The sequence below is a fragment of the Tauraco erythrolophus genome, chromosome Z (genome assembly GCF_009769465.1).
Source record: "Tauraco erythrolophus isolate bTauEry1 chromosome Z, bTauEry1.pri, whole genome shotgun sequence".
Taxonomy (NCBI): domain Eukaryota; kingdom Metazoa; phylum Chordata; class Aves; order Musophagiformes; family Musophagidae; genus Tauraco; species Tauraco erythrolophus.
In genome coordinates this window covers 91,173,257-91,185,975 of record NC_141496.1, presented here as the reverse complement: position 1 = coordinate 91,185,975, position 12,719 = coordinate 91,173,257, and the positions used below count along the sequence as shown (strand labels likewise).

General features: G+C 41.0%; 1 protein-coding gene across 1 annotated transcript in view; it reads right to left on the bottom strand.

Annotated features, from left to right (window-relative positions):
- Positions 1–12,719, bottom strand: part of PTPRD (protein tyrosine phosphatase receptor type D) — a 230,889-nt gene that overhangs the window by 15,637 nt on the left and 202,533 nt on the right. The gene's annotated exons all lie outside the window — the stretch shown is intronic.

Genomic DNA, 12,719 nt, shown 5'->3' with positions numbered 1-12,719 from the left:
AGCATTGAATTAATGTCCAGGCTGGGTGAGTAATATTTTTGAGGTAGAGGCAAAGCACTAAGTCAGTTGTTGGTTTTAGGCAGGAGCTGAAGTGAAGTCATATCTACCGTGTCAAGGACAAAGAACCTACTGCCTCTTGGCTCTCCGCACAGTAAGGGATTCCTCAGGAACAACTCTGAGCTAGAAAGTTGCTTTCCCCTCTTCAATGGGACTTGAAGGTTGTGATAGTTCGATGTGGGGGAGGGTGTTCTGGTGGCAGGAGAGGGGATTTGCTCCCTGTGCCACCAGATCAGACTCCCATCCCCCTCGGGGTTGAGCCAATCGGTGCCTCTGCGAATTGCCCTATTTAAGTTGGGACAAAGGAACAGGAAAAGGTGCTTTTGCCCAGGAGCGAGGAGAAGGGAGGAGGGCACTGCCCCCGCTCCCTGGCCCCGGCCGGGTGCCTGCCTGCACCGGGCCGGCGCCGCGTGGGGAACTCAGGGAGCACCCCGCTCCCGGGGTGCCTGCTGGGCCGAGTTCACCCAGAGAGCACTGAGATCTGAGAGAAACAGCCACACCGACACCAGGTCAGTGAAGATGGAGTGGGAGGAGGTGTGCTGGAGCTGAAGTTTCCTTTGGAACTGGTGGTGAGACGGCAGGCGGCCCCTCTGCAGCCAAGATGGGCTCGGTGGAGCAGAGACCCACTCACGGCCCGTGGAGAAGCCCACGTCGGGGAAGAGATGCCTGAGCCTGAGAGAGGTCGTGGAGCAGGGGATGCACGACGAGGAACTGTTAATAATGGAGTATGGGATGCACGACGAGGTCGTGAGGCATCTAGAGTCCGTGGGATGACCCACACCAAAGCAAATGGCCACAACTCCCTAAGAATCCAAGACTGTGGTACAGCCCACACCGGAGCAATCCAATGGGGAAGGATTGCATCCTGTGGGTAGGACTCACGCTGGAGAAGTCTGTGGAGTTTTCCTCGTGAGTAGGGGATCCATTGGAGCAAGGGAAAATGGTGTAAGGACTCCTCTTCCTTTAAGAAAGAAGCAGCAGGAACAACACAGGATGAACTGACCTGCACTCCCCCATTCCCTGTCCCCCTGCGCCGCTGGGGGGAGGTAGAGCTGGGAACAAAAGGAAAGGGGGGTTGGGAGGTGTTGTTTTTAAGATCTGGCCTTGTTTTCTCTTTATCCTCTCAAGCAACCGGTTTTGTTTCCCTTTGTCCTTTTAAGCAACTGTTAATAAATTGTTTTGTTTTAAGAAAACTGAGTCTGTTTTGCCCGGGACCATGGTTGGTGGGTTCTCCCTCTCTGTTTTTGTCTCGACCCTCAGTCCTTTTATTATAAAACCACGACAAAGGTAGAGTAAGACATGGGTGAAGCTACTGTGAGCTTGGCACAGGAATAAACCTTGATCATGAAACATTCAGCTGGATCTGAGAATTAAACCTATCTCAGCAACAGATCTACTTAACAGCAGTTTATTTTTATGATATCTGCTGCCAAAATGTGCCAGACTTTAAAGGATTTTCAGTCATTCCCTCCTTGTTTTAAAGGTGATGTCTGTTACATGCATGGGCTACCTTTAATAACTCCTGAGGACAATGTTTTGTCATCAGGAGAGGAAAAAGAGACTTAGAGTTCTCACCTTGACGTGATTATTATTAGTCATACACGATCCTTTATTACACATTCGGCATAACTGAACTGGAATGATTCAGAAGGAATATGAAAAAGACTACAGAATACACAAGACCAGAAAATATACTGAAGGTCTGAATATGCAACTTGTGTGCTAAATGGAGCCACATTTCCTAACGTTTCTACAGGAAGGAACTCTTTTATGGAGATGTCTAGACATCAACTGTGCTGAATCAGATCTTCAGATGAATGACTGTCTTTTTGCAACCATGTATATGACTGAACTTTATGAAGTTTTGTTTCAAACATTTGCATACATGTAGCTACATAAAGCACAAGTATAAAACATAATGAGCTTTGCATACAGTTTTTATATCTGGGACCACATCATGTCTGTGACAATGAATAATGGTTTCTACCCTTCTGAATGCTCAACTGTTTTCAGTTAGTGACGTGAAATGCAGTACATAGCACAGTAAGCAACAGTTTACAGACCCTCAAGACATTAACATTATCTAAGTTAAGGATATTAAAGAACACCACAAACTGTCATTTTTTAAAAACAGTTTCTATATTTATGTATTGTTAATTGTGTATTCTTGCCACCAGTTACTCTTCCCAGAAGCAGATCTTCTTCAAACAGCTAAGGATTTCTGCTAACAGACCAAATGCATCAATCTCAACTTTCTCAGATGCCACTCTGACAAGAGTTAATCAATATTCTGAGCTTAAGAAAACTTACTAATCAATGATATTGATCAACGGGAGTTGAAGAGAAAGAAAATATACAGACAAATGAAATGATGGCTATCCTAGCTAAATGGGAGTTCATTTACCTTGTATAAGAAAACTCTGCATTCCAGGAAAACTTAATGACCTTAACGTTGTTAATAATCATGGAAAAAAAACTCAAAAAATTGTCTCACTATTGCTGTTTCTTTTTTTTTTTTTTTTGATTGTAAAGAAATCACCACAAGTAGCACACATTTGTAGGTCAGATTGGTTTATATAAAGTATTAAACCATTCCTTCAAAGATACCTCTTTGCATTCAGTTTTTATCAGCCTAACAAGTGCCAGCCAAGTGACAAATAAGAAGGTTCAACAGTGCAGATGTTCTCATAGAATCATAGAACAGAGTTATAGAATGGTTTGGGTTGGAAGGGACCTCAAAGATCATACAGTTCCAACCCCCCTGCCATGGGCAGGGACGCCCTCCACTACACCAGGTTGCCCAAAGCCTCATCCAACCTGGCCTTGAACACTGCCAGGGATGGGGCAGCCACAGCTTCTCTGGGCAACCTGTGCCAGTGCCTCACCACCCTCAGTGTAAAAAATTTCTTCCTCCTATCTAATAAAAATTTACCCTCTTTCAGTTTAAATCCATTGCCCCTTGCCTTATCACTACCCGCCTTGTAAAAAGTCCCTCTCCAGCTTTCCTGTAGCCCCTTCAGGTACTGGAAAGCTGCTAGAAGGTCTCCCCAGAGCCTTTTCTTCTTCAGACTGAAAAATCCCAACTCTCTCAGCCTCTCTTCATAGGAGAGGTTCTCCAGCCTTTGGATCATCTTCATGACCCTCCTCTGGACTCACTCCAGCAGCTCCATGTCCTTCTTGTGCTGGGGACTCCAGAGCTGAACGCAGTATTCCAGGTGGGGTCTCACGAGAGCAGAGCAGAGGGGCAGAATCCCCTCCCTCGCCCTGCTGCCCACGCTGCTCTGGGTGCAGCCAGGGACACGGGTGGCTTTCTGGGCTGCCAGCGCACGGTGCCGGCTCATGGTGAGCTTCTCATCAACCAGCACTCCCAAGTTCTTCTCCTCAGGGCTGCTCAGTAGTTTAGAATATGTTTTTTTTTTTTCTATCAATCATGTATTAACCAATTAACGTTCCAGCACTGTGTTTATAACTGGATATGCCATTTTTTTGAGCAAACTTTGGATTAAAAGGTTCACCAGTACCTACAGACCACAACTTCAAAATTCCAACCAGTTAAAAGCTTGTGCTTTCAGCTGGAATGAGCAGTTTTCATTTCTTCTTTTCATGTCTTGTACTATCTTTTATATATTTATTCTTTCCATGAGCAAAGTCGAAGAGGAACATTTATTAGTATACTGTACCACAGAAAATATTTGCTAGTTTACAGGCTTATGCAGAAGTTGTGAAGATCATGACAGCAGATCAAAACACATTACTATGCACCAATGTTTTCATGATAATGATGGAAGGGCTGACACACTATGTTGACTGAGGCATTTTGCTCCACTTGGCTCCTGACGAATTCCTCTCTGGATCATTTTACACAGCAAGATATTTTACTACCTTAAGGTGTTCAGAACATTCCAACTTGGCCAATTATAAATGAGCTGTGTGTCCACCAGACTACCATTTTCAGTTTCCAAGTAAAAATAGAGTATTTTAACTTCCTTCCTCTTTGTCCCTACATACCTTCTAACTCCAAACTCCAACAGCTTCCTACACAAGAGCAAGAAACTATCCTACCTCTATCTGCAATTTCTCCTTCTCTTCTATTATCATACAGGCTTCTTAATACGGCACCAATACACTGCTGCAAAGCCATGAAGTTCAAATCCTCACTAATATGCCACTGGAACATAAAAAAAATCATTTCCTATCTACTTTCTGCTAATGATGATAATTCAGCTAATGAGAATGATTTCACAAATTAATTCTGCACTTGTTATTGGCTTTCTTGCCCTTTCGGTTTGCATCTTTTGGTGTTATTATCGAACAGAATTAAAAAAAAAAAAAGTTCTATCATTTCAGCTAGTGAAAGACACTGTTACATTTGCAAGCTGAAAACCTAAGCAATCTATTAAATAGGCATGCCTACTAGGAAACTGTTATTGTTTCAAATATTATCATTTATCCTATTATAACATTTGTTTTCAATTTCTAAAACATGTCTGACTCAGTCCCATGAGCTGAAACATGTTTAATGTCCTGTGATGCGATACAGCTGCAATTCACAAAAAGAAAAATTAAGAGGCATAAGGGGGCCATTCCACATTAAAATCACTATATGGATGTGTTAAAGGTTGGCTTTTGTGATTAATTTGTAGCTGTTTAAATGACGATCCTTTACTGATACTTCAGTGATTTGGCAAAGGAAGGCAGCGTAATTGCCAGTATTCACAGATCATTTAATTGGAAGCAAAGATGGTAAAATATGGACCAAAAATCATTTAGGACATTTTTGACTCATATCAGGGGGAAATTTTATTGAATATTACAGTTTCAGATTGAATGAGGCTTGCGTTTATGAACTGAAAGTACATAAAATTGCTTGTGATATGGGAAACATATAAAAATGCCTGGATTTTATTGAGGAACTTCATATGATTAATTAGATTCCGATCCCACAGAAATTCTGCAGTGCTTCTGACAAGGGCAATATTTAGATTATTTTCTCCTTTTCCTGTTAGGAAAATAGAACACAGTCGAAAATCACCCCTCTGTCCAGTAAGCAGGAAAAAAGCCCCTTATGAAAGCACTGAACATCCTTTTGAAGGGATACATCTGACCGAAATAGCATAAGGACCTTCTGCAAAGAGGTGAATTTAAATTTCATTTTAGAAGAGATACCGGACTGCTTCAAGGGTACTGGCTTCTAAGAGACCTTTGAGAATTGATCTGCAAGAGCACAATGACTTTCTTTTCTTCTCACCGTGGTTATGGTTGGATGCCAGCAATCGAGTATGGCATGTGACACATTTTTAGGCGTAATGCTTCACTAAACAAAAGACTTCAGCCATTGCGTTTTTCTTCATCTCTATGCTATGCATGGAGGCAACCATATTTGTCATTGAAGTCATAGAAAACTTCTTAAAATGAACAAGGGAAGAAAAAAAAATCAGAAAACAGGAGAAGATTTCACTAGAAATAGATAAAGCTCAGTCTAGAGATCCCTGGAGTTTTCATAGATAGCTGGCAAAACATAGGAGGCTCACAAATCAAAAGTCAGCCTTAGATCTTTCTTCCTTTACTGAGCTTTGTGAAGATTTTCCTTTCAGTCTGTATGTTCTCAGAATTCTACCATTACCATAAATTCTTCAAATATAACTGCCCCAGATTTAAGCCAAATTTTTTGTAATATGTGATTGCAGAAGTGCAATAATGTTCAGGAAGTGAATCTGTCCTTTATCTAATCCTCAATTCAGCTCTGGAGAGATCAAGCACAAGAACCTGTCTTACCAGACTGTACCATGAATGCAAACAAACTCTCAAATATTAAAACCTACAGAATCAAAACTCCAAGAAATTCCTCTAACAAATCCCATGTACAGAGATTGTTTATTAAAACAATTTTAAAAGCTGAGTTTTCCATGCAGGATAGAAACGTTGCATTAGTAATGTTCATCAAAACAAAAACGTTTTAAGAGACACTTCTAGCACGGACGTTACATTACAGTTGTTCAAATTCTCTCACCAGGCTTTAAACCCAGGTCTGTCATGAGCCAGAACTTTACAGAAATGCAGAAGGTCTCCTATATAGCTTCAAAGCAATACAGGAATGTAGTTGTGGAAGTGCACAATGTAAAGAGAGACTCCACTAACTGATAGCTCACAAATATTAGAAATAATTTACTTGTTAACAGCGGAGCACGACGTACCTTGTTGCACTATGAAAGTAAAAGATACATAAGTAGTCCATTAAAGTAATGGAGTGAGGGAAAATAACATCTGAAACCACAAACATTACAGCCACAGGTAACTTCTAAGCATACTTTTAAAACATGACAGTCTGGAGTTTACCTGAAGTTACATTTTTGCACTGGAATTAGATTTAAGAGGTTTCTGTAGAACTAATTGGAAGAATTTTGTGTGATATCCCTATTCACTCTCCCACCCATTCATTCACTCACCACCCTGTGAATCCTCTATTTACTGAAGAATTCTGTATATTTTCCCATGAATGCCATTCTGAGGCCATTTTGCAGGCCAAAGGGATGCCTTTGCATTTGCCTCCATGACAAGCAGTCTGGCCCATCTCAAGAATGGTAGAGGAACGTAAGATTAAAGAAACATGTCAAATAGGATGACAATGTATGAAGGGGAGGTTAATCAAACCAGATAACCCAGCCTGGAAGAGAGAAGACTGAAGAGAAAGAGAGATATGAAAGAAGGGCATAAAACCATGTGTTATGTGGAGGAGGTGAAAAGGAAATTGCTATTAATTTTTTGCTTGCAACACAAGAAATAGGATCATGAAATGACATGATGAGACAGAGAATTTAAAACAAACAGGAACTAGTTTTTCATGTAGTACATAATTAAATTGTGAAACTCATTGTTGCAGAATACCACGGATGCCAAAAAGAAATTTGCAGAGGAAAGGATTCTTTAAGAATTATTGACCTACAAGTTACAGACACAACTTCTCCTACGGAAATCCTTTTAATAGGTTTTGCTGGAATTTTGATAGGCACTCTAATAAAATAACATTCTAGACATGTCCTGGGAGAGAGGCTTAAAAAGGCTGTCTAAACTCGGTCTCATGGTCCCACATAGTCAAAGAAAGAACAAGCATGTCACTCCCCCATCTGCTAATCAGACCATCTAGACCTCTTCCTTTCAATCAACACTTCTGCCTTTGGGTACCTGGCACTTTTAGGAACGATGCCATTGAAAAGGGACAGCACTGTTTCTGATCCTTACTTTTTCTTCCTTAAAAGGGACAGAATATCACAGACGAGTGCAGCGTGCTTCTTTCCTGAAATCATGGATTGCTCGTGAAAAAAAGGATCCCTTATTGTTCTGCTCGCAAGATGGGACGTAGCAGAAATTACACAATATGACAACTGAAAAGTTCATTGACCTTATTTCATACCACTTCTTCTTCTTATCTCAGTTTCCCTCTGGAGCTGATTGTTGATTTTATATAGCAATACATGCCATAATCCTGCTTTTCAGAGAGGATTTTTATATACACACACCTCTGTGTAAATCACTATATCGCTTGATTTCTTCAATTGCTCAGATATATAAAGAAAATAAATCAGAATAAACTGTATTTATCTGTACTGTTTTATCTGTGCATGAGGATTTGCTGTTATTTTTTATTTCAAAATTAATCCAGTTCTCAGATATCCTTCTTATTTTCCTACTTCTCTAAATACAATCTTATATGTTCAGTGTACCACATTCTGTATCTCTCCTAAATACATCTTCTCTCTGGTATTTGTTGAGTTTCAGTGTATATTTTACACTCTTTGTACTGTACAATGCACTCACAAAGCATTCTTGTCATTATGCATTTCACAAAAGAAAGAAAAATCTAAAATTTACTGAAACAGAATTTTGTGAAATTGAGTTCAGAAAAAGAATGTATTTTCAGGTTAATTTTAAAAACACATTTTACTGTACCTAGTTACCTTCAATTAAAGACAGGTCCACGCATGAACAGCTGTAGTAAATATGAAAAATGATACTTCTGGGTAATTTATGAGAGGAAGTACACTGCAATCCCATCATCAATAAATAAAGGCGAGATTACAGAACAGTAAAGAAGTCAATAAGCAGAAATTATGCTGCTTGCTGCTAAAACTACTCCCTGCTTTCTTTGCATTTCCACCTGTTTTGCATTCTCAGGGTAGAACGTTTTGAATTGTTGTTTAGTACTTTTGCATATTTCTGTGCTGTGATTACATTTTCACGTGGAACGTGTATAAAAGCTACGACCCTATCTGTGTGGGAAATAGGAATGTGAACTGATGCTATCTGAAAAAGAATTAAAGAAGGTGGGGAGAAATGTGTTCTGCAGTACTGGATAATAGGATGACCTTGAAAGTACACACTGAGCACTACGGTTCTTCCTGCTTTCAGAGTCCTTCTGGACTCCTCCCTGATTCTAGCTGTTTGTTCACCTACTGTGGTCAACAATTGTTTCTTTTTCTTAACACTGGCTGCCCTCAGGATCTCTGCTTTTAAATTCAGAACAGTACCACTTGCTATCTGTTATGCTTGGCTTTTAGACCAACAGAACAGTGATGAGGTCTCAGGTTGTCATCTGGACACAGTAAGTGATCTGCTAAGTATAAAGCAAAAAAGAAGACATAGTACCAGGTCTCCTCAGTCTGCATTGGCTTTTTTTTCAGTACCAACTGCAGTTCAAAGCCCTAAATGAACTGGGCTCCACTTGTCTACAAATCTTTTTTTTTTCCCCCTATTTTGAAAACTTGGAAATAACCAGAAATTAGTCCTCAAGCTTAAAGCTGATGGCACTTTAGTAGCAGACTCACTGTTTTGGATCTCCATCTCAAGATGTCTCTTTTTTTTCCATGGAGAATTGATATATCTAGAGGACACATTCAGAAGATGAGACAAACGTGACCTTGCCACCTTAGATACAGTTTAAACTGAAATGGTTGACTGGTTTAAACAGAGATATGCTAACAATGCAGTGAGATGTTACACAGCAGAAAGCAGAGAAGAAAAAAACTGTGAGCTTTCTCTGACAACGTCATATGAAGGCTCTTGCAAGGCCTCTGCTCTCTTACACCAAGTGGTGGAAAGATGTGCTGGGTTTGTGTGGTGGGGCTTTGGTGGCACGGGAGGGGCTGCCCCTGTAAAGGGATGCCAGAAGCTTCCTGGGCTCCCAAACTGGCCAGACTGGTCTCTGGCCAGGGCTGAGCCAAGCAGCGCCTCTGAGAAAGCCATATTTAAGAAGCGGACAAGAAATCCCGAGCCGGGCAAGACGTGCAGGGAAGAGAGAAGGCAGGCGAGGTGGGGCTGGCCACAACACCCCCTTCTCCCGGAGGGGTGGCTGCCCGCACGGGGCCACCACCACTTGACTGGTGATGGCCATGGCAGCGCGGCTTGGAGAGCTCTGATGTGTTCAAAGAGTACTGTCTCTTTGGGAAAGGACTCCCACACTGCGGGAGACCAACGATGGAGCAGATGCATCTGCAGCCCAGGGGAAGGGACTCCACACTGGAGTGAGTGGCTGCGCCCTAAGAAGTCCTGACTCCTTGGGAAAACCCTGCACTGGAGCAATCTGATGGGTGAAGATTGCATCCTGTGGGAAGGACTCACGTCGGAGAAATTTGTGGATAACTCTCTCGTGTGGGAAGGGGCCCCATGTTGGAGCAGGGGAAGAGTATGAGCAGTCCTCCTCCTGAGGTGGAAGGAGCGGCAGAAACAGCGTGTGACAAACCGACCTGCAATCTCCATTCCCCGTCCCCCTGCACTGCTGGGGAGGTGGCAGAGCCAGGAAGAGGGGAGGGGTGGGGGAAGGTGTTTTTAAGATCTCGCTTTCTTTCTCGTTATACCTTCTGAAGTAACTCAATGAATTAAATTGGTTTGTCCCCAAGCCCTGTCCATTTCGCCCAGGGCCATGGTCGGTGGGTGCTCCCTCCCCTGTTCCTGTCTGTTCCTGTCTCCTCAGGTCTTTGTTATCTTTCTCCTCTCCATCCCACTGAGGGGGGTGTGGGTGGAGGAGTGAGTGAGCTGCTGCGTGGTAGCTTAGCTGCTGGCTGGGCTAAACCATGGCAAAAGAATAAAATCTGTTTTCAGGATCTCTGACAAGACTCCACCAACAGCTGAAGAGCTTGTTTACCAGCACTATTTCTGATGTTTCTTTTCTTTAACCTCAGAAGTCTTTATACTAGCAATGAATTGCCTGTAATGTAGTACAAAATCAAGTTGTGAGAGGTTAACAGCACTAAGCCTGTCACATTTCTTAATCACAATTTGTCATTTTGAGGTTGGACACTAATTTTTTTTTTTTTTTTTCAGGATTTTGAACTTTAGGAGCAAATACTGTGGACAAGTTATAATGAAAATCATGGGGCTTTTGGTGTAGAAGTTTCAAAGTAGCTGTAAAATGAGCCTGGATAGTATCATGATAAAGTTTTAAACAATTCAAAACTATTTTTAAAATTCAGGAGACAAAAAAAAAAAAGAAGCATCACAATGCAGGATTCACTTGGAATAGCAGTCATTGACAAAATCTGATAATAAGTGATGAGACCCTGAAGTAAGTCTATAAAAGTATGAAAAACGAAGAAAGATTAATATTCAGGGCAGAATACTGATTGGAAAGCCTCCACAAAAAGATAACAGGACTATTTTTAAAGCTGCATTTCACTTCTAGAGACACAGGGAGATGATTTAAAGAGGCTTTCATGCTGATTACTTTAGATAAAAATACAGCCTGTTCGAAGTTAGCCAAACATGCCGGGTAGCCAAGTCGATGCAATGTGCTCCAGCATACTCTATGTCCATGGATATTCCGGAATTTACTGTAGGTACAGCTGGGAAATCTCAGAGATACCCCTTTCCCGAATTCAGCTATTGGGTTACAAAAATATTTTCACATTTCCTGCAGATGGCTGGATTCTTTTCTTCACTCATAATTTTAATTCAGAACTCATTACGGACAGCTGCTGGCTCTGATAGAACCTAATTGCTCTTTTACTAGACTCAGCTGCAAGCAGTCAGATTTCCTTTTCCTTTGTAGAGTATATTATATATAAACATGGGCGGGGAGAAAAATAACCAATTAACTAAATACATATGGATAAAATGACTCACTGAGAGTGCTGATCAAATAATGTATCAAACTACAGCTTAGGTCAAAGGAAATTACAGGCCTTGTAGGACATGATAATATATATATGGAAATAATTATCAGCACCAGCATATTTGTAATGTGAGATAACATATGGAAAAGGCATTGCTTCTGTTAAAAAAATCTCACAGAAAATTATTACATTTTAATAAGGGGCAGGTTATTTCATCGAATGAAAAGTCATCAGTCTCCAGGAGACCTGCTCAACAGAAACCATTTGTTGGCCAAAACCAAGTCACGTCGCAGCACCTCCACTGAAGTAAGAAAATGTGGCATAATTATGGAACTATTTTTGCTGCCTTACCTCTTAAGAAAAAGAAAAGACTGGGGAATAGCTACTGTAACTAAGGTTACAGAAAAAGGGTACGTCTCAAACGAGACAGACAGCGAAAAGACTATGGATGTGAGAATTCCCTGCCATGTCCCTCCATGTGACACTGAAGCAGGTTAGGATATTTTGCTGTCCTAGTCTGGTACAATGAATGAACGCAAGGGAAAGCTGTAGACCTAAAAAAACCCAAGAAACGTCATTAAAGAATGTTCTTTCTCCTCCCTTTATCCAAACACATTTAGTGAAATGAAGAGACGTACGTTTAGAATAACATCAAATAGACATATTCTAACACGATATGTGAAACTACTTGTTAGAGAATAACAGTTAGACAAGGAAAAAAATCCATGATAAGACTGTCTGGTTATGTTCTTTAAAATGTGTGTACGATCATGAATGTGAATAACAAAGTACTCACCAGTTTGTCTAGGTCGCTAAAGGATTAACGGAGGAAAAAACCTGTATTCCTCATGAAGCAGGGCTAAACTAGTCACTAGCTGCTTGCTGCTGGGGAGGAAACTTTACTGAAATATTCTCAACATCGGTGTTTCACATTTTCCCCCAAAGTTCTGACATTTGCCATTGTTAGAGGCAGGATTCTGGCCCAGAGAGACCACTGATTCTATCTAGTAATAGCATTCACTATGTTCCTCTACAGATTTCTGACTTCCATCATAAATAAAATCTTGCCTTATGCAGTCACAGCCGCTTTTTAGGATGTCAAAACATAATCCAGTCCTGAGTCACAGCAGTGGGGGTATAATCCTCTGAACCACAGGCTAAGTGCCAACCAACGATGGTTCCATACACATAGGACTGATTTAATAAAAAAGACCACAAGTAGGTATTTTCCATTATTTGAACCTGTATGAAGAAATACTGCTATTATATGTACATTTTTGAATTTTAATAATGGTTCCAGTGATATTTGCGGAGTTTTTATGCTTAGAAACTACGGAAGCACATACCATACATACAGCAGCTTCGTTTTAGGAAAGGCTGGTTTGCCGTGCAAAACTGGTTTCTAACTTAAGACAAAACTTGAAAGTGGATCAGCATCAGTTTGCTGGTATTTGACACCTTGGGGAGGGTTTCTAGATAATGTAGCACAGTGTTTTCCTATTCAAACTACAAATATCAAGGTACTGTAGCCCATCTTTAAGTACCCTGCACACGGTC